The sequence below is a fragment of the Pseudophryne corroboree genome, chromosome 4 (assembly GCF_028390025.1).
Source record: "Pseudophryne corroboree isolate aPseCor3 chromosome 4, aPseCor3.hap2, whole genome shotgun sequence".
In the NCBI taxonomy this organism is placed as follows: domain Eukaryota; kingdom Metazoa; phylum Chordata; class Amphibia; order Anura; family Myobatrachidae; genus Pseudophryne; species Pseudophryne corroboree.
In genome coordinates, this window is record NC_086447.1 from 197274828 (window position 1) to 197300474 (window position 25647).

Below are 25647 nucleotides of genomic sequence, written 5' to 3' on the forward strand. Positions count from 1 at the left end.
AATATGCCGAAACCCGGGATCGAACCAGGGACCTTTAGATCTTCAGTCTAACGCTCTCCCAACTGAGCTATTTCGGCTAATTGTGAAAGATGTCAAGCCGTATTTGGGGTTTTAGGCTGGGAAAAAAAAGAGCATTAAGTGTTCTTGATGTACAACACCTGATAATGAAAGATTCTGCTGGTAAATTGCTATTCTGTAACAAAAATACAGCAACTAAACATGCCGAATCCTGGGATCGAACCCAGGACCTTTAGATCTTTAGTTTAATGCTCTCACAAAAGAGCTATTGCGTGTAAGTCTGACGTTTAGAAAGTCTTTTTTGGTGTTTAAGATAAGGCAAACTGAAAGAACATCAAGTGTCCTAGAGGGCGAAACCTGAAAATGAAAGTTTCTGCTGCTAAATTTCTTTTTGCTGAATAACAAACTGCAAACACCCAAACATGTGGAAACCCACAATCGTACTAGGGATTTTAAGGTCTTCAGTCTATTGCTCTCACAACTGAGCTATTTTGGCAAGCTATACTGATAAGAATGTCTTTTTTTAGGAGCTAAAGATTTTGCAAACTGAAATAACATAAAATGCTTTTCAAGATCAAAACCTGAACACAACAGTTTTTGCTGCTAAATTGCTATTCAGTAGCAAAAGCAAACACCCAACCATGCTAAACCCCAGGATTGAACAAGACACCCTTAGATCTTCAGTCTAATGTTGTCACAACTGAGCTATTTCGCCAAGCTCTACTAATAAGAAATTCTTTTATTGGGGCTAATAAGAATGCAAACTGTAATAACATGAAATGTTCTTGAAGACCAGAACCTGAACACGGCAGTTTCTGCTGCTAAATTGCTATTCTGTAACAAAAAAAACAGCAACTAAATATGCCGAAACCCGGGATCGAACCAGGGACCTTTAGATCTTCAGTCTAACGCTCTCCCAACTGAGCTATTTCGGCTAATTGTGAAAGATGTCAAGCCGTATTTGGGGTTTTAGGCTGGGAAAAAAAAGAGCATTAAGTGTTCTTGATGTACAACACCTGATAATGAAAGATTCTGCTGGTAAATTGCTATTCTGTAACAAAAATACAGCAACTAAACATGCCGAATCCTGGGATCGAACCCAGGACCTTTAGATCTTTAGTTTAATGCTCTCACAAAAGAGCTATTGCGTGTAAGTCTGACGTTTAGAAAGTCTTTTTTGGTGTTTAAGATAAGGCAAACTGAAAGAACATCAAGTGTCCTAGAGGGCGAAACCTGAAAATGAAAGTTTCTGCTGCTAAATTTCTTTTTGCTGAATAACAAACTGCAAACACCCAAACATGTGGAAACCCACAATCGTACTAGGGATTTTAAGGTCTTCAGTCTATTGCTCTCACAACTGAGCTATTTTGGCAAGCTATACTGATAAGAATGTCTTTTTTTAGGAGCTAAAGATTTTGCAAACTGAAATAACATAAAATGCTTTTCAAGATCAAAACCTGAACACAACAGTTTTTGCTGCTAAATTGCTATTCAGTAGCAAAAGCAAACACCCAACCATGCTAAACCCCAGGATTGAACAAGACACCCTTAGATCTTCAGTCTAATGTTCTCACAACTGAGCTATTTCGCCAAGCTCTACTAATAAGAAATTCTTTTATTGGGGCTAATAATAATGCAAACTGTAATAACATGAAATGAACTTGAAGACCAGAACCTGAACACGGCAGTTTCTGCTGCTAAATTGCTATTCTGTAACAAAAAAACAGCAACTAAATATGCCGAAACCCGGGATCGAACCAGGGACCTTTAGATCTTCAGTCTAACGCTCTCCCAACTGAGCTATTTCGGCTAATTGTGAAAGATGTCAAGCCGTATTTGGGGTTTTAGGCTGGGAAAAAAAAGAGCATTAAGTGTTCTTGATGTACAACACCTGATAATGAAAGATTCTGCTGGTAAATTGCTATTCTGTAACAAAAATACAGCAACTAAACATGCCGAATCCAGGGATCGAACCCAGGACCTTTAGATCTTTAGTTTAATGCTCTCACAAAAGCGCTATTGCGTGTAAGTCTGACGTTTAGAAAGTCTTTTTTGGTGTTTAAGATAAGGCAAACTGAAAGAACATCAAGTGTCCTAGAGGGCGAAACCTGAAAATGAAAGTTTCTGCTGCTAAATTTCTTTTTGCTGAATAACAAACTGCAAACACCCAAACATGTGGAAACCCACAATCGTACTAGGGATTTTAAGGTCTTCAGTCTATTGCTCTCACAACTGAGCAATTTTGGCAAGCTATACTGATAAGAATGTCTTTTTTTAGGAGCTAAAGATTTTGCAAACTGAAATAACATAAAATGCTTTTCAAGATCAAAACCTGAACACAACAGTTTTTGCTGCTAAATTGCTATTCAGTAGCAAAAGCAAACACCCAACCATGCTAAACCCCAGGATTGAACAAGACACCCTTAGATCTTCAGTCTAATGTTGTCACAACTGAGCTATTTCGCCAAGCTCTACTAATAAGAAATTCTTTTATTGGGGCTAATAAGAATGCAAACTGTAATAACATGAAATGTTCTTGAAGACCAGAACCTGAACACGGCAGTTTCTGCTGCTAAATTGCTATTCTGTAACAAAAAAAACAGCAACTAAATATGCCGAAACCCGGGATCGAACCAGGGACCTTTAGATCTTCAGTCTAACGCTCTCCCAACTGAGCTATTTCGGCTAATTGTGAAAGATGTCAAGCCGTATTTGGGGTTTTAGGCTGGGAAAAAAAAGAGCATTAAGTGTTCTTGATGTACAACACCTGATAATGAAAGATTCTGCTGGTAAATTGCTATTCTGTAACAAAAATACAGCAACTAAACATGCCGAATCCTGGGATCGAACCCAGGACCTTTAGATCTTTAGTTTAATGCTCTCACAAAAGAGCTATTGCGTGTAAGTCTGACGTTTAGAAAGTCTTTTTTGGTGTTTAAGATAAGGCAAACTGAAAGAACATCAAGTGTCCTAGAGGGCGAAACCTGAAAATGAAAGTTTCTGCTGCTAAATTTCTTTTTGCTGAATAACAAACTGCAAACACCCAAACATGTGGAAACCCACAATCGTACTAGGGATTTTAAGGTCTTCAGTCTATTGCTCTCACAACTGAGCTATTTTGGCAAGCTATACTGATAAGAATGTCTTTTTTTAGGAGCTAAAGATTTTGCAAACTGAAATAACATAAAATGCTTTTCAAGATCAAAACCTGAACACAACAGTTTTTGCTGCTAAATTGCTATTCAGTAGCAAAAGCAAACACCCAACCATGCTAAACCCCAGGATTGAACAAGACACCCTTAGATCTTCAGTCTAATGTTGTCACAACTGAGCTATTTCGCCAAGCTCTACTAATAAGAAATTCTTTTATTGGGGCTAATAAGAATGCAAACTGTAATAACATGAAATGTTCTTGAAGACCAGAACCTGAACACGGCAGTTTCTGCTGCTAAATTGCTATTCTGTAACAAAAAAAACAGCAACTAAATATGCCGAAACCCGGGATCGAACCAGGGACCTTTAGATCTTCAGTCTAACGCTCTCCCAACTGAGCTATTTCGGCTAATTGTGAAAGATGTCAAGCCGTATTTGGGGTTTTAGGCTGGGAAAAAAAAGAGCATTAAGTGTTCTTGATGTACAACACCTGATAATGAAAGATTCTGCTGGTAAATTGCTATTCTGTAACAAAAATACAGCAACTAAACATGCCGAATCCTGGGATCGAACCCAGGACCTTTAGATCTTTAGTTTAATGCTCTCACAAAAGAGCTATTGCGTGTAAGTCTGACGTTTAGAAAGTCTTTTTTGGTGTTTAAGATAAGGCAAACTGAAAGAACATCAAGTGTCCTAGAGGGCGAAACCTGAAAATGAAAGTTTCTGCTGCTAAATTTCTTTTTGCTGAATAACAAACTGCAAACACCCAAACATGTGGAAACCCACAATCGTACTAGGGATTTTAAGGTCTTCAGTCTATTGCTCTCACAACTGAGCTATTTTGGCAAGCTATACTGATAAGAATGTCTTTTTTTAGGAGCTAAAGATTTTGCAAACTGAAATAACATAAAATGCTTTTCAAGATCAAAACCTGAACACAACAGTTTTTGCTGCTAAATTGCTATTCAGTAGCAAAAGCAAACACCCAACCATGCTAAACCCCAGGATTGAACAAGACACCCTTAGATCTTCAGTCTAATGTTGTCACAACTGAGCTATTTCGCCAAGCTCTACTAATAAGAAATTCTTTTATTGGGGCTAATAATAATGCAAACTGTAATAACATGAAATGTTCTTGAAGACCAGAACCTGAACACGGCAGTTTCTGCTGCTAAATTGCTATTCTGTAACAAAAAAAAACAGCAACGAAATATGCCGAAATCCGGGATCGAACCAGGGACCTTTAGATCTTCAGTCTAACGCTCTCCCAACTGAGCTATTTCGGCTAATTGTGAAAGATGTCAAGCCGTATTTGGGGTTTTAGGCTGGGAAAAAAAGAGCATTAAGTGTTCTTGATGAACAACACCTGATAATGAAAGATTCTGCTGGTAAATTGCTATTCTGTAACAAAAATACAGCAACTAAACATGCCGAATCCTGGGATCGAACCCAGGAGCTTTAGATCTTCAGTTTAATGCTCTCACAAAAGAGCTATTGCGTGTAAGTCTGACGTTTAGAAAGTCTTTTTTGGTGTTTAAGATAAGGCAAACTGAAAGAACATCAAGTGTCCTAGAGGGCGAAACCTGAAAATTAAAGTTTCTGCTGCTAAATTTCTTTTTGCTGACTTGCTACTCAGTAACAAACTGCAAACACCCAAACATGTGGAAACCCACGATCGTACTAGGGATTTTAAGGTCTTCAGTCTATTGCTCTCACAACTGAGCTATTTTGGCAAGCTATACTGATAAAAATGTCTTTTTTTGGAGCTAAAGATTTTGCAAACTGAAATAACATAAAATGTTTTTCAAGATCAAAAACTGAAAACAACAGTTTTTGCTGCTAAATTGCTATTCAGTAGCAAAAGCAAACACCCAACCATGCTAAACCCCAGGATTGAACAAGACACCCTTAGATCTTCAGTCTAATGTTCTCACAACTGAGCTATTTCGCCAAGCTCTACTAATAAGAAATTCTTTTATTGGGGCTAATAATAATGCAAACTGTAATAACATGAAATGATCTTGAAGACCAGAACCTGAACACGGCAGTTTCTGCTGCTAAATTGCTATTCTGTAACAAAAAAACAGCAACTAAATATGCCGAAACCCGGGATCGAACCAGGGACCTTTAGATCTTCAGTCTAACGCTCTCCCAACTGAGCTATTTCGGCTAATTGTGAAAGATGTCAAGCCGTATTTGGGGTTTTAGGCTGGGAAAAAAAAGAGCATTAAGTGTTCTTGATGTACAACACCTGATAATGAAAGATTATGCTGGTAAATTGCTATTCTGTAACAAAAATACAGCAACTAAACATGCCGAATCCTGGGATCGAACCCAGGACCTTTAGATCTTCAGTTTAATGCTCTCACAAAAGAGCTATTGCGTGTAAGTCTGACGTTTAGAAATTCTTTTTTGGTGTTTAAGATAAGGCAAACTGAAAGAACATCAAGTGTCCTAGAGGGCGAAACCTGAAAATGAAAGTTTCTGCTGCTAAATTTCTTTTTGCTGAATAACAAACTGCAAACACCCAAACATGTGGAAACCCACAATCGTACTAGGGATTTTAAGGTCTTCAGTCTATTGCTCTCACAACTGAGCTATTTTGGCAAGCTATACTGATAAGAATGTCTTTTTTTAGGAGCTAAAGATTTTGCAAACTGAAATAACATAAAATGCTTTTCAAGATCAAAACCTGAACACAACAGTTTTTGCTGCTAAATTGCTATTCAGTAGCAAAAGCAAACACCCAACCATGCTAAACCCCAGGATTGAACAAGACACCCTTAGATCTTCAGTCTAATGTTGTCACAACTGAGCTATTTCGCCAAGCTCTACTAATAAGAAATTATTTTATTGGGGCTAATAATAATGCAAACTGTAATAACATGAAATGTTCTTGAAGACCAGAACCTGAACACGGCAGTTTCTGCTGCTAAATTGCTATTCTGTAACAAAAAAACCAGCAACTAAATATGCCGAAACCCAGGATCGAACCAGGGACCTTTAGATCTTCAGTCTAACGCTCTCCCAACTGAGCTATTTCGGCTAATTGTGACTGATGTGAAGTCGTATTTGGGGTTTTAGGTTGGGAAAAAAAGAGCATCAAGTGTTCTTGAAGAGCAACACCTTATAATGAAAGATTCTGCTGGTAAATTGCTATTCTGTAACAAAAATACAGCTACTAAACATGCCGAAACCCGGGATCGAACCAGGGACTTATAGATCTTCAGTCTAATTCTCTCCCAAATGAGCTATTGCAGCTACGTCTGACATTTGGAAAGTCTTTTTTGGTGTTTAAGATAAGGCAAACTGAAAGAACATCAAGTGTCCTAGAGGGCGAAACCTGAAAATAAACGTTTCTGCTGCTAAATTTCTTTTTGCTGAATTGCTACTCAGTAACAAAATGCAAACACCCAAACATGTGGAAACCCACGATCGTACTAGGGATTTTAAGGTCTTCAGTCTATTGCTCTCACAACTGAGCTATTTTGGCAAGCTATACTGATAAGAATGTCTTTTTTTGGAGCTAAAGATTTTGCAAACTGAAATAACATAAAATGTTTTTCAAGATCAAAAACTGAAAACAACAGTTTTTGCTGCTAAATTGCTATTCAGTAGCAAAAGCAAACACCCAACCATGCTAAACCCCAGGATTGAACAAGACACCCTTAGATCTTCAGTCTAATGTTCTCACAACTGAGCTATTTCGCCAAGCTCTACTAATAAGAAATTCTTTTATTGGGGCTAATAATAATGCAAACTGTATTAACATGAAATGAACTTGAAGACCAGAACCTGAACACGGCAGTTTCTGCTGCTAAATTGCTATTCTGTAACAAAAAAACAGCAACTAAACATGCCGAAACCCGGGATCGAACCAGGGACCTTTAGATCTTCAGTCTAACACTCTCCCAACTGAGCTATTTCGGCTAATTGTGAAAGATGTCAAGCCGTATTTGGGGTTTTAGGCTTGGAAAAAAATGAGCATTAAGTGTTCTTGATGAACAACACCTGATAATGAAAGATTCTGCTGGTAAATTGCTATTCTGTAACAAAAATACAGCAACTAAACATGCCGAATCCTGGGATCGAACCCAGGAGCTTTAGATCTTCAGTTTAATGCTCTCACAAAAGAGCTATTGCGTGTAAGTCTGACGTTTAGAAAGTCTTATTTGGTGTTTAAGATAAGGCAAACTGAAAGAACATCAAGTGTCCTAGAGGGCGAAACCTGAAAATGAAAGTTTCTGCTGCTAAATTTCTTTTTGCTGACTTGCTACTCAGTAACAAACTGCAAACACCCAAACATGTTGAAACCCACGATCGTACTAGGGATTTTAAGGTCTTCAGTCTATTGCTCTCACAACTGAGCTATTTTGGCAAGCTATACTGATAAGAATGTCTTTTTTTAGGAGCTAAAGATTTTACAAACTGAAATAACATAAAATGCTTTTCAAGATCAAAACCTGAAAACAACAGTTTTTGCTGCTAAATTGCTATTCAGTAGCAAAAGCAAACACCCAACCATGCTAAACCCCAGGATTGAACAAGACACCCTTAGATCTTCAGTCTAATGTTCTCACAACTGAGCTATTTCGCCAAGCTCTACTAATAAGAAATTATTTTATTGGGGCTAATAATAATGCAAACTGTAATAACATGAAATGATCTTGAAGACCAGAACCTGAACACGGCAGTTTCTGCTGCTAAATTGCTATTCTGTAACAAAAAAACAGCAACTAAATATGCCAAAACCCGGGATCGAACCAGGGACCTTTAGATCTTCAGTCTAACGCTCTCCCAACTGAGCTATTTCGGCTAATTGTGAAAAATGTCAAGCCGTATTTGGGGTTTTAGGCTGGGGAAAAAAAGAGCATTAAGTGTTCTTGATGAACAACACCTGATAATGAAAGATTCTGCTGGTAAATTGCTATTCTGTAACAAAAATACAGCAACTAAACATGCCGAATCCTGGGATCAAACCCAGGACCTTTAGATCTTCAGTTTAATGCTCTCACAAAAGAGCTATTGCGTGTAAGTCTGACGTTTAGAAAGTCTTTTTTGGTGTTTAAGATAAGGCAAACTGAAAGAACATCAAGTGTCCTAGAGGGCGAAACCTGAAAATGAAAGTTTCTGCTGCTAAATTTCTTTTTGCTGAATTGCTACTCAGTAACAAACTGCAAACACCCAAACATGTGGAAACCCACGATCGTACTAGGGATTTTAAGGTCTTCAGTCTATTGCTCTCACAACTGAGCTATTTTGGCAAGCTATACTGATAAGAATGTCTTTTTTTACGAGCTAAAGATTTTGCAAACTGAAATAACATAAAATGCTTTTCAAGATCAAAACCTGAACACAACAGTTTTTGCTGCTAAATTGCTATTCAGTAGCAAAAGCAAACACCCAACCATGCTAAACCCCAGGATTGAACAAGACACCCTTAGATCTTCAGTCTAATGTTGTCACAACTGAGCTATTTCGCCAAGCTCTACTAATAAGAAATTATTTTATTGGGGCTAATAATAATGCAAACTGTAATAACATGAAATGTTCTTGAAGACCAGAACCTGAACACGGCAGTTTCTGCTGCTAAATTGCTATTCTGTAAAAAAAAAACAGCAACTAAATATGCCGAAACCCGGGATCGAACCAGGGACCTTTAGATCTTCAGTCTAACGCTCTCCCAACTGAGCTATTTCGGCTAATTCTGACAGAAGTGAAGTCGTATTTGGGGTTTTAGGTTGGGGAAAAAAGAGCATCAAGTGTTCTTGAAGAGCAACACCTTATAATGAAAGATTCTGCTGGTAAATTGCTATTCTGTAACAAAAACACAGCTACTAAACATGCCGAAACCCGGGATCTAACCAGGGACTTATAGATCTTCAGTCTAATGCTCTCCCAAATGAGCTATTGCAGCTACGTCTGACATTTGGAAAGTCTTTTTTGGTGTTTAAGATAAGGCAAACTGAAAGAACATCAAGTGTCCTAGAGGGCGAAACCAGAAAATAAACGTTTCTGCTGCTAAATTTCTTTTTGCTGAATTGCTACTCAGTAACAAAATGCAAACACCCAAACATGTGGAAACCCACGATCGTACTAGGGATTTTAAGGTCTTCAGTCTATTGCTCTCACAACTGAGCTATTTTGGCAAGCTATACTGATAAAAATGTCTTTTTTTTGGAGCTAAAGATTTTGCAAACTGAAATAACATAAAATGTTTTTCAAGATCAAAAACTGAAAACAACAGTTTTTGCTGCTAAATTGCTATTCAGTAGCAAAAGCAAACACCCAACCATGCTAAACCCCAGGATTGAACAAGACACCCTTAGATCTTCAGTCTAATGTTCTCACAACTGAGCTATTTCGCCAAGCTCTACTAATAAGAAATTCTTTTATTGGGGCTAATAATAATGCAAACTGTAATAACATGAAATGATCTTTAAGACCAGAACCTGAACACGGCAGTTTCTGCTGCTAAATTGCTATTCTATAACAAAAAAACAGCAACTAAATATGCCGAAACCCGGGATCGAACCAGGGACCTTTAGATCTTCAGTCTAACACTCTCCCAACTGAGCTATTTCGGCTAATTGTGAAAGATGCCAAGCCGTATTTGGGGTTTTAGGCTGGGAAAAAAAAGAGCAATAAGTGTTCTTGATGTACAACACCTGATAATGAAAGATTCTGCTAGTAAATTGCTATTCTGTAACAAAAATACAGCAACTAAACATGCCGAATCCTGGGATCGAACCCAGGACCTTTAGATCTTCTGTTTAATGCTCTCACAAAAGAGCTATTGCGTGTAAGTCTGACGTTTAGAAAGTCTTTTTTGGTGTTTAAGATAAGGCAAACTGAAAGAACATCAAGTGTCCTAGAGGGCGAAACCTGAAAATGAAAGTTTCTGCTGCTAAATTTCTTTTTGCTGAATAACAAACTGCAAACACCCAAACATGTGGAAACCCACAATCGTACTAGGGATTTTAAGGTCTTCAGTCTATTGCTCTCACAACTGAGCTATTTTGGCAAGCTATACTGATAAGAATGTCTTTTTTTGGAGCTAAAGATTTTGCAAACTGAAATAACATAAAATGTTTTTCAAGATCAAAAACTGAAAACAACAGTTTTTGCTGCTAAATTGCTATTCAGTAGCAAAAGCAAACACCCAACCATGCTAAACCCCAGGATTGAACAAGACACCCTTAGATCTTCAGTCTAATGTTCTCACAACTGAGCTATTTCGCCAAGCTCTACTAATAAGAAATTCTTTTATTGGGGCTAATAATAATGCAAACTGTAATAACATGAAATGAACTTGAAGACCAGAACCTGAACACGGCAGTTTCTGCTGCTAAATTGCTATTCTGTAACAAAAAAACAGCAACTAAATATGCCGAAACCCGGGATCGAACCAGGGACCTTTATATCTTCAGTCTAACACTCTCCCAACTGAGCTATTTCGGCTAATTGTGAAAGATGTCAAGCCGTATTTGGGGTTTTAGGCTGGGAAAAAAAGAGCATTAAGTGTTCTTGATGAACAACACCTGATAATGAAAGATTCTGCTGGTAAATTGCTATTCTGTAACAAAAATACAGCAACTAAACATGCCGAATCCTGGGATCGAACCCAGGAGCTTTAGATCTTCAGTTTAATGCTCTCACAAAAGAGCTATTGCGTGTAAGTCTGACGTTTAGAAAGTCTTTTTTGGTGTTTAAGATAAGGCAAACTGAAAGAACATCAAGTGTCCTAGAGGGCGAAACCTGAAAATTAAAGTTTCTGCTGCTAAATTTCTTTTTGCTGACTTGCTACTCAGTAACAAACTGCAAACACCCAAACATGTGGAAACCCACGATCGTACTAGGGATTTTAAGGTCTTCAGTCTATTGCTCTCACAACTGAGCTATTTTGGCAAGCTATACTGATAAAAATGTCTTTTTTTGGAGCTAAAGATTTTGCAAACTGAAATAACATAAAATGTTTTTCAAGATCAAAAACTGAAAACAACAGTTTTTGCTGCTAAATTGCAATTCAGTAGCAAAAGCAAACACCCAACCATGCTAAACCCCAGGATTGAACAAGACACCCTTAGATCTTCAGTCTAATGTTCTCACAACTGAGCTATTTCGCCAAGCTCTACTAATAAGAAATTATTTTATTGGGGCTAATAATAATGCAAACTGTAATAACATGAAATGATCTTGAAGACCAGAACCTGAACACGGCAGTTTCTGCTGCTAAACTGCTATTCTGTAACAAAAAAACAGCAACTAAATATGCCGAAACCCGGGATCGAACCAGGGACCTTTAGATCTTCAGTCTAACGCTCTCCCAACTGAGCTATTTCGGCTAATTGTGAAAGATGTCAAGCCGTATTTGGGGTTTTAGGCTGGGGAAAAAAAGAGCATTAAGTGTTCTTGATGTACAACACCTGATAATGAAAGATTCTGCTGGTAAATTGCTATTCTGTAACAAAAATACAGCAACTAAACATGCCGAATCCTGGGATCGAACCCAGGACCTTTAGATCTTTAGTTTAATGCTCTCACAAAAGAGCTATTGCGTGTAAGTCTGACGTTTAGAAAGTCTTTTTTGGTGTTTAAGATAAGGCAAACTGAAAGAACATCAAGTGTCCTAGAGGGCGAAACCTGAAAATGAAAGTTTCTGCTGCTAAATTTCTTTTTGCTGAATAACAAACTGCAAACACCCAAACATGTGGAAACCCACAATCGTACTAGGGATTTTAAGGTCTTCAGTCTATTGCTCTCACAACTGAGCTATTTTGGCAAGCTATACTGATAAGAATGTCTTTTTTTAGGAGCTAAAGATTTTGCAAACTGAAATAACATAAAATGCTTTTCAAGATCAAAACCTGAACACAACAGTTTTTGCTGCTAAATTGCTATTCAGTAGCAAAAGCAAACACCCAACCATGCTAAACCCCAGGATTGAACAAGACACCCTTAGATCTTCAGTCTAATGTTGTCACAACTGAGCTATTTCGCCAAGCTCTACTAATAAGAAATTCTTTTATTGGGGCTAATAAGAATGCAAACTGTAATAACATGAAATGTTCTTGAAGACCAGAACCTGAACACGGCAGTTTCTGCTGCTAAATTGCTATTCTGTAACAAAAAAAACAGCAACTAAATATGCCGAAACCCGGGATCGAACCAGGGACCTTTAGATCTTCAGTCTAACGCTCTCCCAACTGAGCTATTTCGGCTAATTGTGAAAGATGTCAAGCCGTATTTGGGGTTTTAGGCTGGGAAAAAAAAGAGCATTAAGTGTTCTTGATGTACAACACCTGATAATGAAAGATTCTGCTGGTAAATTGCTATTCTGTAACAAAAATACAGCAACTAAACATGCCGAATCCTGGGATCGAACCCAGGACCTTTAGATCTTCAGTTTAATGCTCTCACAAAAGAGTTATTGCGTGTAAGTCTGACGTTTAGAAAGTCTTTTTTGGTGTTTAAGATAAGGCAAACTGAAAGAACATCAAGTGTCCTAGAGGGCGAAACCTGAAAATGAAAGTTTCTGCTGCTAAATTTCTTTTTGCTGAATCACAAACTGCAAACACCCAAACATGTGGAAACCAACAATCGTACTAGGGATTTTAAGGTCTTCAGTCTATTGCTCTCACAACTGAGCTATTTTGGCAAGCTATACTGATAAAAATGTCTTTTTTTGGAGCTAAAGATTTTGCAAACTGAAATAACATAAAATGTTTTTCAAGATCAAAAACTGAAAACAACAGTTTTTGCTGCTAAATTGCTATTCAGTAGCAAAAGCAAACACCCAACCATGCTAAACCCCAGGATTGAACAAGACACCCTTAGATCTTCAGTCTAATGTTCTCACAACTGAGCTATTTCGCCAAGCTCTACTAATAAGAAATTATTTTATTGGGGCTAATAATAATGCAAACTGTAATAACATGAAATGATCTTGAAGACCAGAACCTGAACATGGCAGTTTCTGCTGCTAAACTGCTATTCTGTAACAAAAAAACAGCAACTAAACATGCCGAAACCCGGGATCGAACCAGTGACCTTTAGATCTTCAGTCTAACGCTCTCCCAACTGAGCTATTTCGGCTAATTGTGAAAGATGTCAAGCCGTATTTGGGGTTTTAGGCTGGGGAAAAAAAGAGCATTAAGTGTTCTTGATGTACAACACCTGATAATGAAAGATTCTGCTGGTAAATTGCTATTCTGTAACAAAAATACAGCAACTAAACATGCCGAATCCTGGGATCGAACCCAGGACCTTTAGATCTTTAGTTTAATGCTCTCACAAAAGAGCTATTGCGTGTAAGTCTGACGTTTAGAAAGTCTTTTTTGGTGTTTAAGATAAGGCAAACTGAAAGAACATCAAGTGTCCTAGAGGGCGAAACCTGAAAATGAAAGTTTCTGCTGCTAAATTTCTTTTTGCTGAATAACAAACTGCAAACACCCAAACATGTGGAAACCCACAATCGTACTAGGGATTTTAAGGTCTTCAGTCTATTGCTCTCACAACTGAGCTATTTTGGCAAGCTATACTGATAAGAATGTCTTTTTTTAGGAGCTAAAGATTTTGCAAACTGAAATAACATAAAATGCTTTTCAAGATCAAAACCTGAACACAACAGTTTTTGCTGCTAAATTGCTATTCAGTAGCAAAAGCAAACACCCAACCATGCTAAACCCCAGGATTGAACAAGACACCCTTAGATCTTCAGTCTAATGTTGTCACAACTGAGCTATTTCGCCAAGCTCTACTAATAAGAAATTCTTTTATTGGGGCTAATAATAATGCAAACTGTAATAACATGAAATGTTCTTGAAGACCAGAACCTGAACACGGCAGTTTCTGCTGCTAAATTGCTATTCTGTAACAAAAAAACCAGCAACTAAATATGCCGAAACCCGGGATCAAACCAGGGACCTTTAGATCTTCAGTCTAACGCTCTCCCAACTGAGCTATTTCGGCTAATTGTGAAAGATGTCAAGCCGTATTTGGGGTTTTAGGCTGGGAAAAAACAGAGCATTAAGTGTTCTTGATGTACAACACCTGATAATGAAAGATTCTGCTGGTAAATTGCTATTCTGTAACAAAAATACAGCAACTAAACATGCCGAATCCTGGGATCGAACCAAGGACCTTTAGATCTTCAATTTAATGCTCTCACAAAAGAGTTATTGCGTGTAAGTCTGACGTTTAGAAAGTCTTTTTTGGTGTTTAAGATAAGGCAAACTGAAAGAACATCAAGTGTCCTAGAGGGCGAAACCTGAAAATGAAAGTTTCTGCTGCTAAATTTCTTTTTGCTGAATAACAAACTGCAAACACCCAAACATGTGGAAACCCACAATCGTACTAGGGATTTTAAGGTCTTCAGTCTATTGCTCTCACAACTGAGCTATTTTGGCAAGCTATACTGATAAAAATGTCTTTTTTTGGAGCTAAAGATTTTGCAAACTGAAATAACATAAAATGTTTTTCAAGATCAAAAACTGAAAACAACAGTTTTTGCTGCTAAATTGCTATTCAGTAGCAAAAGCAAACACCCAACCATGCTAAACCCCAGGATTGAACAAGACACCCTTAGATCTTCAGTCTAATGTTCTCACAACTGAGCTATTTCGCCAAGCTCTACTAATAAGAAATTCTTTTATTGGGGCTAATAATAATGCAAACTGTAATAACATGAAATGTTCTTGAAGACCAGAACCTGAACACGGCAGTTTCTGCTGCTAAATTGCTATTCTGTAACAAAAAAAACAGCAACTAAATATGCCGAAACCCGGGATCGAACCAGGGACCTTTAGATCTTCAGTCTAACGCTCTCCCAACTGAGCTATTTCGGCTAATTGTGAAAGATGTCAAGCCGTATTTGGGGTTTTAGGCTGGGAAAAAAAAGAGCATTAAGTGTTCTTGATGTACAACACCTGATAATGAAAGATTCTGCTGGTAAATTGCTATTCTGTAACAAAAATACAGCAACTAAACATGCCGAATCCTGGGATCGAACCAAGTACCTTTAGATCTTCAATTTAATGCTCTCACAAAAGAGTTATTGCGTGTAAGTCTGACGTTTAGAAAGTCTTTTTTGGTGTTTAAGATAAGGCAAACTGAAAGAACATCAAGTGTCCTAGAGGGCGAAACCTGAAAATGAAAGTTTCTGCTGCTAAATTTCTTTTTGCTGAATAACAAACTGCAAACACCCAAACATGTGGAAACCCACAATCGTACTAGGGATTTTAAGGTCTTCAGTCTATTGCTCTCACAACTGAGCTATTTTGGCAAGCTATACTGATAAAAATGTCTTTTTTTGGAGCTAAAGATTTTGCAAACTGAAATAACATAAAATGTTTTTCAAGATCAAAAACTGAAAACAACAGTTTTTGCTGCTAAATTGCTATTCAGTAGCAAAAGCAAACACCCAACCATGCTAAACCCCAGGATTGAACAAGACACCCTTAGATCTTCAGTCTAATGTTCTCACAACTGAGCTATTTCGCCAAGCTCTACTAATAAGAAATTCTTTTATTGGGGCTAATAATAATGCAAACTGTAATAACATGAAATGTTCTTGAAGACCAGAACCTGAACACGGCAGTTTCTGCTGCTAAATTGCTATTCTGTAACAAAAAAAACAGCAACTAAATATGCCGAAACCCGGGATCGAACCAGGGACCTTTAGATCTTCAGTCTAACACTCTCCCAACTGAGCTATTTCGGCTAATTGTGAAAGATGTCAAGCCGTATTTGGAGTTTTAGGCTGGGGAAAAAAAGAGCATTAAGTGTTCTTGATGTACAACTCCTGATAATGAAAGATTCTGCTGGTAAATTGCTATTCTGTAACAAAAATACAGCAACTAAACATGCCGAATCCTGGGATCGAACCCAGGACCTTTAGATCTTCAGTTTAATGCTCTCACAAAAGAGCTATTGCGTGTAAGTCTGACGTTTAGAAAGTCTTTTTTGGTGTTTAAGATAAGGCAAACTGAAAGAACATCAAGTGTCCTAGAGGGCGAAACCTGAAAATGAAAGTTTCTGCTGCTAAATTTCTTTTTGCTGAATAACAAACTGCAAACACCCAAACATGTGGAAACCCACAATCGTACTAGGGATTTTAAGGTCTTCAGTCTATTGCTCTCACAACTGAGCTATTTTGGCAAGCTATACTGATAAGAATGTCTTTTTTTAGGAGATAAAGATTTTGCAAACTGAAATAACATAAAATGCTTTTCAAGATCAAAACCTGAACACAACAGTTTTTGCTGCTAAATTGCTATTCAGTAGCAAAAGCAAACACCCAACCATGCTAAACCCCAGGATTGAACAAGACACCCTTAGATCTTCAGTCTAATGTTGTCACAACTGAGCTATTTCGCCAAGCTCTACTAATAAAAAATTCTTTTATTGGGGCTAATAATAATGCAAACTGTAATAACATGAAATGTTCTTGAAGACTAGAACCTGAACACGGCAGTTTCTGCTGCTAAATTGCTATTCTGTAACAAAAAAAAACAGCAACTAAATATGCCGAAACCCGGGATCGAACCAGGGACCTTTAGATCTTCAGTCTAACGCTCTCCCAACTGAGCTATTTCGGCTAATTGTGACAGATGTCAAGTCGTATTTGGGGTTTTAGGTTGGGAAAAAAAGAGCATCAAGTGTTCTTGAAGAGCAACACCTTATAATGAAAGATTCTGCTGGTAAATTGCTATTCTGTAACAAAAATACAGCTACTAAACATGCCGAAACCCGGGATCGAACCAGGGACTTATAGATCTTCAGTCTAATGCTCTCCCAAATGAGCTATTGCAGCTACGTCTGACATTTGGAAAGTCTTTTTTGGTGTTTAAGATAAGGCAAACTGAAAGAACATCAAGTGTCCTAGAGGGCGAAACCTGAAAATAAACGTTTCTGCTGCTAAATTTCTTTTTGCTGAATTGCTACTCAGTAACAAAATGCAAACACCCAAACATGTGGAAACCCACGATCGTACTAGGGATTTTAAGGTCTTCAGTCTATTGCTCTCACAACTGAGCTATTTTGGCAAGCTATACTGATAAGAATGTCTTTTTTTGGAGCTAAAGATTTTGCAAACTGAAATAACATAAAATGTTTTTCAAGATCAAAAACTGAAAACAACAGTTTTTGCTGCTAAATTGCTATTTAGTAGCAAAAGCAAACACCCAACCATGCTAAACCCCAGGATTGAACAAGACACCCTTAGATCTTCAGTCTAATGTTCTCACAACTGAGCTATTTCGCCAAGCTCTACTAATAAGAAATTCTTTTATTGGGGCTAATAATAATGCAAACTGTAATAACATGAAATGATCTTGAAGACCAGAACCTGAACACGGCAGTTTCTGCTGCTAAACTGCTATTCTGTAACAAAAAAACAGCAACTAAATATGCCGAAACCCGGGATCGAAGCAGGGACCTTTAGATCTTCAGTCTAACGCTCTCCCAACTGAGCTATTTCGGCTAATTGTGAAAGATGTCAAGCCGTATTTGGGGTTTTAGGCTGGGGAAAAAAAGAGCATTAAGTGTTCTTGATGAACAACACCTGATAATGAAAGATTCTGCTGGTAAATTGCTATTCTGTAACAAAAATACAGCAACTAAACATGCCGAATCCTGGGATCGAACCCATGACCTTTAGATCTTTAGTTTAATGCTCTCACAAAAGAGCTATTGCGTGTAAGTCTGACGTTTAGAAAGTCTTTTTTGGTGTTTAAGATAAGGCAAACTGAAAGAACATCAAGTGTCCTAGAGGGCGAAACCTGAAAATGAAAGTTTCTGCTGCTAAATTTCTTTTTGCTGAATTACAAACTGCAAACACCCAAACATGTGGAAACCCACAATCGTACTAGGGATTTTAAGGTCTTCAGTCTATTGCTCTCACAACTGAGCTATTTTGGCAAGCTATACTGATAAGAATGTCTTTTTTTAGGAGCTAAAGATTTTGCAAACTGAAATAACATAAAATGCTTTTCAAGATCAAAACCTGAACACAACAGTTTTTGCTGCTAAATTGCTATTCAGTAGCAAAAGCAAACACCCAACCATGCTAAACCCCAGGATTGAACAAGACACCCTTAGATCTTCAGTCTAATGTTGTCACAACTGAGCTATTTCGCCAAGCTCTACTAATAAGAAATTCTTTTATTGGGGCTAATAATAATGCAAACTGTAATAACATGAAATGTTCTTGAAGACCAGAACCTGAACACGGCAGTTTCTGCTGCTAAATTGCTATTCTGTAACAAAAAAAAACAGCAACTAAATATGCCGAAACCCGGGATCGAACCAGGGACCTTTAGATCTTCAGTCTAACGCTCTCCCAACTGAGCTATTTCGGCTAATTGTGAAAGATGTCAAGCCGTATTTGGGGTTTTAGGCTGGGAAAAAAAAGAGCATTAAGTGTTCTTGATGTACAACACCTGATAATGAAAGATTCTGCTGGTAAATTGCTATTCTGTAACAAAAATACAGCAACTAAACATGCCGAATCCTGGGATCGAACCCAGGAGCTTTAGATCTTCAGTTTAATGCTCTCACAAAAGAGCTATTGCGTGTAAGTCTGACGTTTAGAAAGTCTTTTTTGGTGTTTAAGATAAGGCAAACTGAAAGAACATCAAGTGTCCTAGAGGGCGAAACCTGAAAATTAAAGTTTCTGCTGCTAAATTTCTTTTTGCTGACTTGCTACTCAGTAACAAACTGCAAACACCCAAACATGTGGAAACCCACGATCGTACTAGGGATTTTAAGGTCTTCAGTCTATTGCTCTCACAACTGAGCTATTTTGGCAAGCTATACTGATAAAAATGTCTTTTTTTGGAGCTAAAGATTTTGCAAACTGAAATAACATAAAATGTTTTTCAAGATCAAAAACTGAAAACAACAGTTTTTGCTGCTAAATTGCTATTCAGTAGCAAAAGCAAACACCCAACCATGCTAAACCCCAGGATTGAACAAGACACCCTTAGATCTTCAGTCTAATGTTCTCACAACTGAGCTATTTCGCCAAGCTCTACTAATAAGAAATTATTTTATTGGGGCTAATAATAATGCAAACTGTAATAACATGAAATGAACTTGAAGACCAGAACCTGAACACGGCAGTTTCTGCTGCTAAATTGCTATTCTGTAACAAAAAAACAGCAACTAAATATGCCGAAACCCGGGATCAAATCAGGGACCTTTATATCTTCAGTTTAACACTCTCCCAACTGAGCTATTTCGGCTAATTGTGAAAGATGTCAAGCCGTATTTGGGGTTTTAGGCTGGGAAAAAAAGAGCATTAAGCGTTCTTGATGAACAACACCTGATAATGAAAGATTCTGCTGGTAAATTGCTATTCTGTAACAAAAATACAGCAACTAAACATGCCGAATCCTGGGATCGAACCCAGGAGCTTTAGATCTTCAGTTTAATGCTCTCACAAAAGAGCTATTGCGTGTAAGTCTGACGTTTAGAAAGTCTTTTTTGGTGTTTAAGATAAGGCAAACTGAAAGAACATCAAGTGTCCTAGAGGGCGAAACCTGAAAATTAAAGTTTCTGCTGCTAAATTTCTTTTTGCTGACTTGCTACTCAGTAACAAACTGCAAACACCCAAACATGTGGAAACCCACGATCGTACTAGGGATTTTAAGGTCTTCAGTCTATTGCTCTCACAACTGAGCTATTTTGGCAAGCTATACTGATAAAAATGTCTTTTTTTGGAGCTAAAGATTTTGCAAACTGAAATAACATAAAATGTTTTTCAAGATCAAAAACTGAAAATAACAGTTTTTGCTGCTAAATTGCTATTCAGTAGCAAAAGCAAACACCCAACCATGCTAAACCCCAGGATTGAACAAGACACCCTTAGATCTTCAGTCTAATGTTCTCACAACTGAGCTATTTCGCCAAGCTCTACTAATAAGAAATTCTTTTATTGGGGCTAATAATAATGCAAACTGTAATAACATGAAATGATCTTGAAGACCAGAACCTGAACACGGCAGTTTCTGCTGCTAAACTGCTATTCTGTAACAAAAAAACAGCAACTAAATATGCCGAAACCCGGGATCAAACCAGGGACCTTTAGATCTTCAGTCTAACGCTCTCCCAACTGAGCTATTTCGGCTAATTGTGAAAGATGTCAAGCCGTATTTGGGGTTTTAGGCTGGGGAAAAAAAGAGCATTAAGTGTTCTTGATGTACAACACCTGATAATGAAAGATTCTGCTGGTAAATTGCTATTCTGTAACAAAAATACAGCAACTAAACATGCCGAATCCTGGGATCGAACCCAGGACCTTTAGATCTTTAGTTTAATGCTCTCACAAAAGAGCTATTGCGTGTAAGTCTGACGTTTAGAAAGTCTTTTTTGGTGTTTAAGATAAGGCAAACTGAAAGAACATCAAGTGTCCTAGAGGGCGAAACCTGAAAATGAAAGTTTCTGCTGCTAAATTTCTTTTTGCTGAATAACAAACTGCAAACACCCAAACATGTGGAAACCCACAATCGTACTAGGGATTTTAAGGTCTTCAGTCTATTGCTCTCACAACTGAGCTATTTTGGCAAGCTATACTGATAAGAATGTCTTTTTTTAGGAGCTAAAGATTTTGCAAACTGAAATAACATAAAATGCTTTTCAAGATCAAAACCTGAACACAACAGTTTTTGCTGCTAAATTGCTATTCAGTAGCAAAAGCAAACACCCAACCATGCTAAACCCCAGGATTGAACAAGACACCCTTAGATCTTCAGTCTAATGTTGTCACAACTGAGCTATTTCGCCAAGCTCTACTAATAAGAAATTCTTTTATTGGGGCTAATAATAATGCAAACTGTAATAACATGAAATGTTCTTGAAGACCAGAACCTGAACACGGCAGTTTCTGCTGCTAAATTGCTATTCTGTAACAAAAAAAACAGCAACTAAATATGCCGAAACCCGGGATCTAACCAGGGACCTTTAGATCTTCAGTCTAACGCTCTCCCAACTGAGCTATTTCGGCTAATTGTGAAAGATGTCAAGCCGTATTTGGGGTTTTAGGCTGGGAAAAAAAGAGCATTAAGTGTTCTTGATGTACAACACCTGATAATGAAAGATTCTGCTGGTAAATTGCTATTCTGTAACAAAAATACAGCAACTAAACATGCCGAATCCTGGGATCGAACCCAGGACCTTTAGATCTTTAGTTTAATGCTCTCACAAAAGAGCTATTGCGTGTAAGTCTGACGTTTAGAAAGTCTTTTTTGGTGTTTAAGATAAGGCAAACTGAAAGAACATCAAGTGTCCTAGAGGGCGAAACCTGAAAATGAAAGTTTCTGCTGCTAAATTTCTTTTTGCTGAATAACAAACTGCAAACACCCAAACATGTGGAAACCCACAGTCGTACTAGGGATTTTAAGGTCTTCAGTCTATTGCTCTCACAACTTAGCTATTTTGGCAAGCTATACTGATAAGAATGTCTTTTTTTAGGAGCTAAAGATTTTGCAAACTGAAATAACATAAAATGCTTTTCAAGATCAAAACCTGAACACAACAGTTTTTGCTGCTAAATTGCTATTCAGTAGCAAAAGCAAACACCCAACCATGCTAAACCCCAGGATTGAACAAGACACCCTTAGATCTTCAGTCTAATGTTGTCACAACTGAGCTATTTCGCCAAGCTCTACTAATAAGAAATTCTTTTATTGGGGCTAATAATAATGCAAACTGTAATAACATGAAATGTTCTTGAAGACCAGAACCTGAACACGGCAGTTTCTGCTGCTAAATTGCTATTCTGTAACAAAAAAAACAGCAACTAAATATGCCGAAACCCGGGATCGAGCCAGGGACCTTTAGATCTTCAGTCTAACGCTCTCCCAACTGAGCTATTTCGGCTAATTGTGAAAGATGTCAAGCCGTATTTGGGGTTTTAGGCTGGGAAAAAAAAGAGCATTAAGTGTTCTTGATGTACAACACCTGATAATGAAAGATTCTGCTGGTAAATTGCTATTCTGTAACAAAAATACAGCAACTAAACATGCCGAATCCTGGGATCGAACCCAGGACCTTTAGATCTTCAGTTTAATGCTCTCACAAAAGAGCTATTGCGTGTAAGTCTGACGTTTAGAAAGTCTTTTTTGGTGTTTAAGATAAGGCAAACTGAAAGAACATCAAGTGTCCTAGAGGGCGAAACCTGAAAATGAAAGTTTCTGCTGCTAAATTTCTTTTTGCTGAATAACAAACTGCAAACACCCAAACATGTGGAAACCCACAATCGTACTAGGGATTTTAAGGTCTTCAGTCTATTGCTCTCACAACTGAGCAATTTTGGCAAGCTATACTGATAAGAATGTCTTTTTTTAGGAGCTAAAGATTTTGCAAACTGAAATAACATAAAATGCTTTTCAAGATCAAAACCTGAACACAACAGTTTTTGCTGCTAAATTGCTATTCAGTAGCAAAAGCAAACACCCAACCATGCTAAACCCCAGGATTGAACAAGACACCCTTAGATCTTCAGTCTAATGTTGTCACAACTGAGCTATTTCGCCAAGCTCTACTAATAAGAAATTCTTTTATTGGGGCTAATAATAATGCAAACTGTAATAACATGAAATGTTCTTGAAGACCAGAACCTGAACACGGCAGTTTCTGCTGCTAAATTGCTATTCTGTAACAAAAAAAACAGCAACTAAATATGCCGAAACCCGGGATCGAACCAGGGACCTTTAGATCTTCAGTCTAACGCTCTCCCAACTGAGCAATTTCGGCTAATTGTGAAAGATGTCAAGCCGTATTTGGGGTTTTAGGCTGGGGAAAAAAAGAGCATTAAGTGTTCTTGATGTACAACACCTGATAATGAAAGATTCTGCTGGTAAATTGCTATTCTGTAACAAAAATACAGCAACTAAACATGCCGAATCCTGGGATCGAACCCAGGACCTTTAGATCTTCAGTTTAATGCTCTCACAAAAGAGATATTGCGTGTAAGTCTGACGTTTAGAAAGTCTTTTTTGGTGTTTAAGATAAGGCAAACTGAAAGAACATCAAGTGTCCTAGAGGGCGAAACCTGAAAATGAAAGTTTCTGCTGCTAAATTTCTTTTTGCTGAATAACAAACTGCAAACACCCAAACATGTGGAAACCCACAATCGTACTAGGGATTTTAAGGTCTTCAGTCTATTGCTCTCACAACTGAGCAATTTTGGCAAGCTATACTGATAAGAATGTCTTTTTTTAGGAGCTAAAGATTTTGCAAACTGAAATAACATAAAATGCTTTTCAAGATCAAAACCTGAACACAACAGTTTTTGCTGCTAAATTGCTATTCAGTAGCAAAAGCAAACACCCAACCATGCTAAACCCCAGGATTGAACAAGACACCCTTAGATCTTCAGTCTAATGTTGTCACAACTGAGCTATTTCGCCAAGCTCTACTAATAAGAAATTCTTTTATTGGGGCTAATAATAATGCAAACTGTAATAACATGAAATGTTCTTGAAGACCAGAACCTGAACACGGCAGTTTCTGCTGCTAAATTGCTATTCTGTAACAAAAAAAACAGCAACTAAATATGCCGAAACCCGGGATCGAACCAGGGACCTTTAGATCTTCAGTCTAACGCTCTCCCAACTGAGCAATTTCGGCTAATTGTGAAAGATGTCAAGCCGTATTTGGGGTTTTAGGCTGGGGAAAAAAAGAGCATTAAGTGTTCTTGATGTACAACACCTGATAATGAAAGATTCTGCTGGTAAATTGCTATTCTGTAACAAAAATACAGCAACTAAACATGCCGAATCCTGGGATCGAACCCAGGACCTTTAGATCTTCAGTTTAATGCTCTCACAAAAGAGATATTGCGTGTAAGTCTGACGTTTAGAAAGTCTTTTTTGGTGTTTAAGATAAGGCAAACTGAAAGAACATCAAGTGTCCTAGAGGGCGAAACCTGAAAATGAAAGTTTCTGCTGCTAAATTTCTTTTTGCTGAATAACAAACTGCAAACACCCAAACATGTGGAAACCCACAATCGTACTAGGGATTTTAAGGTCTTCAGTCTATTGCTCTCACAACTGAGCTATTTTGGCAAGCTATACTGATAAGAATGTCTTTTTTTAGGAGCTAAAGATTTTGCAAACTGAAATAACATAAAATGCTTTTCAAGATCAAAACCTGAACACAACAGTTTTTGCTGCTAAATTGCTATTCAGTAGCAAAAGCAAACACCCAACCATGCTAAACCCCAGGATTGAACAAGACACCCTTAGATCTTCAGTCTAATGTTGTCACAACTGAGCTATTTCGCCAAGCTCTACTAATAAGAAATTCTTTTATTGGGGCTAATAATAATGCAAACTGTAATAACATGAAATGTTCTTGAAGACCAGAACCTGAACACGGCAGTTTCTGCTGCTAAATTGCTATTCTGTAACAAAAAAAAACAGCAACTAAATATGCCGAAACCCGGGATCGAACCAGGGACCTTTAGATCTTCAGTCTAACGCTCTCCCAACTGAGCTATTTCGGCTAATTGTGACAGATGTCAAGTCGTATTTGGGGTTTTAGGTTGGGAAAAAAAGAGCATCAAGTGTTCTTGAAGAGCAACACCTTATAATGAAAGATTCTGCTGGTAAATTGCTATTCTGTAACAAAAATACAGCTACTAAACATGCCGAAACCCGGGATCGAACCAGGGACTTATAGATCTTCAGTCTAATGCTCTCCCAAATGAGCTATTGCAGCTACGTCTGACATTTGGAAAGTCTTTTTTGGTGTTTAAGATAAGGCAAACTGAAAGAACATCAAGTGTCCTAGAGGGCGAAACCAGAAAATAAACGTTTCTGCTGCTAAATTTCTTTTTGCTGAATTGCTACTCAGTAACAAAATGCAAACACCCAAACATGTGGAAACCCACGATCGTACTAGGGATTTTAAGGTCTTCAGTCTATTGCTCTCACAACTGAGCTATTTTGGCAAGCTATACTGATAAGAATGTCTTTTTTTGGAGCTAAAGATTTTGCAAACTGAAATAACATAAAATGTTTTTCAAGATCAAAAACTGAAAACAACAGTTTTTGCTGCTACATTGCTATTCAGTAGCAAAAGCAAACACCCAACCATGCTAAACCCCAGGATTGAACAAGACACCCTTAGATCTTCAGTCTAATGTTCTCACAACTGAGCTATTTCGCCAAGCTCTACTAATAAGAAATTCTTTTATTGGGGCTAATAATAATGCAAACTGTAATAACATGAAATGAACTTGAAGACCAGAACCTGAACACGGCAGTTTCTGCTGCTAAATTGCTATTCTGTAACAAAAAAACAGCAACTAAATATGCCGAAACCCGGGATCGAACCAGGAACCTTTATATCTTCAGTCTAACACTCTCCCAACTGAGCTATTTCGGCTAATTGTGAAAGATGTCAAGCCGTATTTGGGGTTTTAGGCTGGGAAAAAAAGAGCATTAAGTGTTCTTGATGAACAACACCTGA

The 25647-nt window shown here is 37.8% G+C and overlaps 32 non-coding genes across 32 annotated transcripts; all 32 read right to left on the reverse strand.

Annotated features, from left to right (window-relative positions):
• Positions 1 to 4: 4 nt before the first annotated feature.
• Positions 5 to 77, reverse strand: TRNAF-GAA (transfer RNA phenylalanine (anticodon GAA)). Its single transcript has one exon. It is a non-coding gene; the product is annotated as a tRNA-Phe (tRNA).
• An 803-nt stretch (positions 78 to 880) lies between these two features.
• TRNAF-GAA (transfer RNA phenylalanine (anticodon GAA)) lies at positions 881 to 953 on the reverse strand. Its single transcript has one exon. It is a non-coding gene; the product is annotated as a tRNA-Phe (tRNA).
• An 802-nt stretch (positions 954 to 1755) lies between these two features.
• On the reverse strand, positions 1756 to 1828 carry TRNAF-GAA (transfer RNA phenylalanine (anticodon GAA)). Its single transcript has one exon. It is a non-coding gene; the product is annotated as a tRNA-Phe (tRNA).
• An 803-nt stretch (positions 1829 to 2631) lies between these two features.
• Positions 2632 to 2704, reverse strand: TRNAF-GAA (transfer RNA phenylalanine (anticodon GAA)). Its single transcript has one exon. It is a non-coding gene; the product is annotated as a tRNA-Phe (tRNA).
• Positions 2705 to 3507: 803 nt separating this feature from the next.
• TRNAF-GAA (transfer RNA phenylalanine (anticodon GAA)) lies at positions 3508 to 3580 on the reverse strand. Its single transcript has one exon. It is a non-coding gene; the product is annotated as a tRNA-Phe (tRNA).
• An 804-nt stretch (positions 3581 to 4384) lies between these two features.
• Positions 4385 to 4457, reverse strand: TRNAF-GAA (transfer RNA phenylalanine (anticodon GAA)). Its single transcript has one exon. It is a non-coding gene; the product is annotated as a tRNA-Phe (tRNA).
• Positions 4458 to 5268: 811 nt separating this feature from the next.
• TRNAF-GAA (transfer RNA phenylalanine (anticodon GAA)) lies at positions 5269 to 5341 on the reverse strand. The gene has a single exon. It is a non-coding gene; the product is annotated as a tRNA-Phe (tRNA).
• Positions 5342 to 6144: 803 nt separating this feature from the next.
• Positions 6145 to 6217, reverse strand: TRNAF-GAA (transfer RNA phenylalanine (anticodon GAA)). The gene has a single exon. It is a non-coding gene; the product is annotated as a tRNA-Phe (tRNA).
• Positions 6218 to 7028: 811 nt separating this feature from the next.
• On the reverse strand, positions 7029 to 7101 carry TRNAF-GAA (transfer RNA phenylalanine (anticodon GAA)). Its single transcript has one exon. It is a non-coding gene; the product is annotated as a tRNA-Phe (tRNA).
• An 813-nt stretch (positions 7102 to 7914) lies between these two features.
• On the reverse strand, positions 7915 to 7987 carry TRNAF-GAA (transfer RNA phenylalanine (anticodon GAA)). The gene has a single exon. It is a non-coding gene; the product is annotated as a tRNA-Phe (tRNA).
• Positions 7988 to 8800: 813 nt separating this feature from the next.
• Positions 8801 to 8873, reverse strand: TRNAF-GAA (transfer RNA phenylalanine (anticodon GAA)). Its single transcript has one exon. It is a non-coding gene; the product is annotated as a tRNA-Phe (tRNA).
• Positions 8874 to 9685: 812 nt separating this feature from the next.
• TRNAF-GAA (transfer RNA phenylalanine (anticodon GAA)) lies at positions 9686 to 9758 on the reverse strand. Its single transcript has one exon. It is a non-coding gene; the product is annotated as a tRNA-Phe (tRNA).
• Positions 9759 to 10559: 801 nt separating this feature from the next.
• TRNAF-GAA (transfer RNA phenylalanine (anticodon GAA)) lies at positions 10560 to 10632 on the reverse strand. Its single transcript has one exon. It is a non-coding gene; the product is annotated as a tRNA-Phe (tRNA).
• An 811-nt stretch (positions 10633 to 11443) lies between these two features.
• TRNAF-GAA (transfer RNA phenylalanine (anticodon GAA)) lies at positions 11444 to 11516 on the reverse strand. The gene has a single exon. It is a non-coding gene; the product is annotated as a tRNA-Phe (tRNA).
• An 803-nt stretch (positions 11517 to 12319) lies between these two features.
• Positions 12320 to 12392, reverse strand: TRNAF-GAA (transfer RNA phenylalanine (anticodon GAA)). Its single transcript has one exon. It is a non-coding gene; the product is annotated as a tRNA-Phe (tRNA).
• Positions 12393 to 13193: 801 nt separating this feature from the next.
• On the reverse strand, positions 13194 to 13266 carry TRNAF-GAA (transfer RNA phenylalanine (anticodon GAA)). The gene has a single exon. It is a non-coding gene; the product is annotated as a tRNA-Phe (tRNA).
• Positions 13267 to 14069: 803 nt separating this feature from the next.
• On the reverse strand, positions 14070 to 14142 carry TRNAF-GAA (transfer RNA phenylalanine (anticodon GAA)). Its single transcript has one exon. It is a non-coding gene; the product is annotated as a tRNA-Phe (tRNA).
• Positions 14143 to 14944: 802 nt separating this feature from the next.
• TRNAF-GAA (transfer RNA phenylalanine (anticodon GAA)) lies at positions 14945 to 15017 on the reverse strand. Its single transcript has one exon. It is a non-coding gene; the product is annotated as a tRNA-Phe (tRNA).
• An 802-nt stretch (positions 15018 to 15819) lies between these two features.
• On the reverse strand, positions 15820 to 15892 carry TRNAF-GAA (transfer RNA phenylalanine (anticodon GAA)). Its single transcript has one exon. It is a non-coding gene; the product is annotated as a tRNA-Phe (tRNA).
• Positions 15893 to 16696: 804 nt separating this feature from the next.
• On the reverse strand, positions 16697 to 16769 carry TRNAF-GAA (transfer RNA phenylalanine (anticodon GAA)). Its single transcript has one exon. It is a non-coding gene; the product is annotated as a tRNA-Phe (tRNA).
• Positions 16770 to 16911: 142 nt separating this feature from the next.
• On the reverse strand, positions 16912 to 16984 carry TRNAF-GAA (transfer RNA phenylalanine (anticodon GAA)). The gene has a single exon. It is a non-coding gene; the product is annotated as a tRNA-Phe (tRNA).
• Positions 16985 to 17580: 596 nt separating this feature from the next.
• TRNAF-GAA (transfer RNA phenylalanine (anticodon GAA)) lies at positions 17581 to 17653 on the reverse strand. The gene has a single exon. It is a non-coding gene; the product is annotated as a tRNA-Phe (tRNA).
• Positions 17654 to 18457: 804 nt separating this feature from the next.
• TRNAF-GAA (transfer RNA phenylalanine (anticodon GAA)) lies at positions 18458 to 18530 on the reverse strand. The gene has a single exon. It is a non-coding gene; the product is annotated as a tRNA-Phe (tRNA).
• An 812-nt stretch (positions 18531 to 19342) lies between these two features.
• On the reverse strand, positions 19343 to 19415 carry TRNAF-GAA (transfer RNA phenylalanine (anticodon GAA)). The gene has a single exon. It is a non-coding gene; the product is annotated as a tRNA-Phe (tRNA).
• An 811-nt stretch (positions 19416 to 20226) lies between these two features.
• TRNAF-GAA (transfer RNA phenylalanine (anticodon GAA)) lies at positions 20227 to 20299 on the reverse strand. The gene has a single exon. It is a non-coding gene; the product is annotated as a tRNA-Phe (tRNA).
• Positions 20300 to 21102: 803 nt separating this feature from the next.
• Positions 21103 to 21175, reverse strand: TRNAF-GAA (transfer RNA phenylalanine (anticodon GAA)). Its single transcript has one exon. It is a non-coding gene; the product is annotated as a tRNA-Phe (tRNA).
• An 802-nt stretch (positions 21176 to 21977) lies between these two features.
• Positions 21978 to 22050, reverse strand: TRNAF-GAA (transfer RNA phenylalanine (anticodon GAA)). The gene has a single exon. It is a non-coding gene; the product is annotated as a tRNA-Phe (tRNA).
• An 803-nt stretch (positions 22051 to 22853) lies between these two features.
• Positions 22854 to 22926, reverse strand: TRNAF-GAA (transfer RNA phenylalanine (anticodon GAA)). Its single transcript has one exon. It is a non-coding gene; the product is annotated as a tRNA-Phe (tRNA).
• An 803-nt stretch (positions 22927 to 23729) lies between these two features.
• TRNAF-GAA (transfer RNA phenylalanine (anticodon GAA)) lies at positions 23730 to 23802 on the reverse strand. Its single transcript has one exon. It is a non-coding gene; the product is annotated as a tRNA-Phe (tRNA).
• An 804-nt stretch (positions 23803 to 24606) lies between these two features.
• TRNAF-GAA (transfer RNA phenylalanine (anticodon GAA)) lies at positions 24607 to 24679 on the reverse strand. The gene has a single exon. It is a non-coding gene; the product is annotated as a tRNA-Phe (tRNA).
• Positions 24680 to 24821: 142 nt separating this feature from the next.
• On the reverse strand, positions 24822 to 24894 carry TRNAF-GAA (transfer RNA phenylalanine (anticodon GAA)). Its single transcript has one exon. It is a non-coding gene; the product is annotated as a tRNA-Phe (tRNA).
• Positions 24895 to 25490: 596 nt separating this feature from the next.
• TRNAF-GAA (transfer RNA phenylalanine (anticodon GAA)) lies at positions 25491 to 25563 on the reverse strand. Its single transcript has one exon. It is a non-coding gene; the product is annotated as a tRNA-Phe (tRNA).
• Positions 25564 to 25647: the final 84 nt, after the last annotated feature.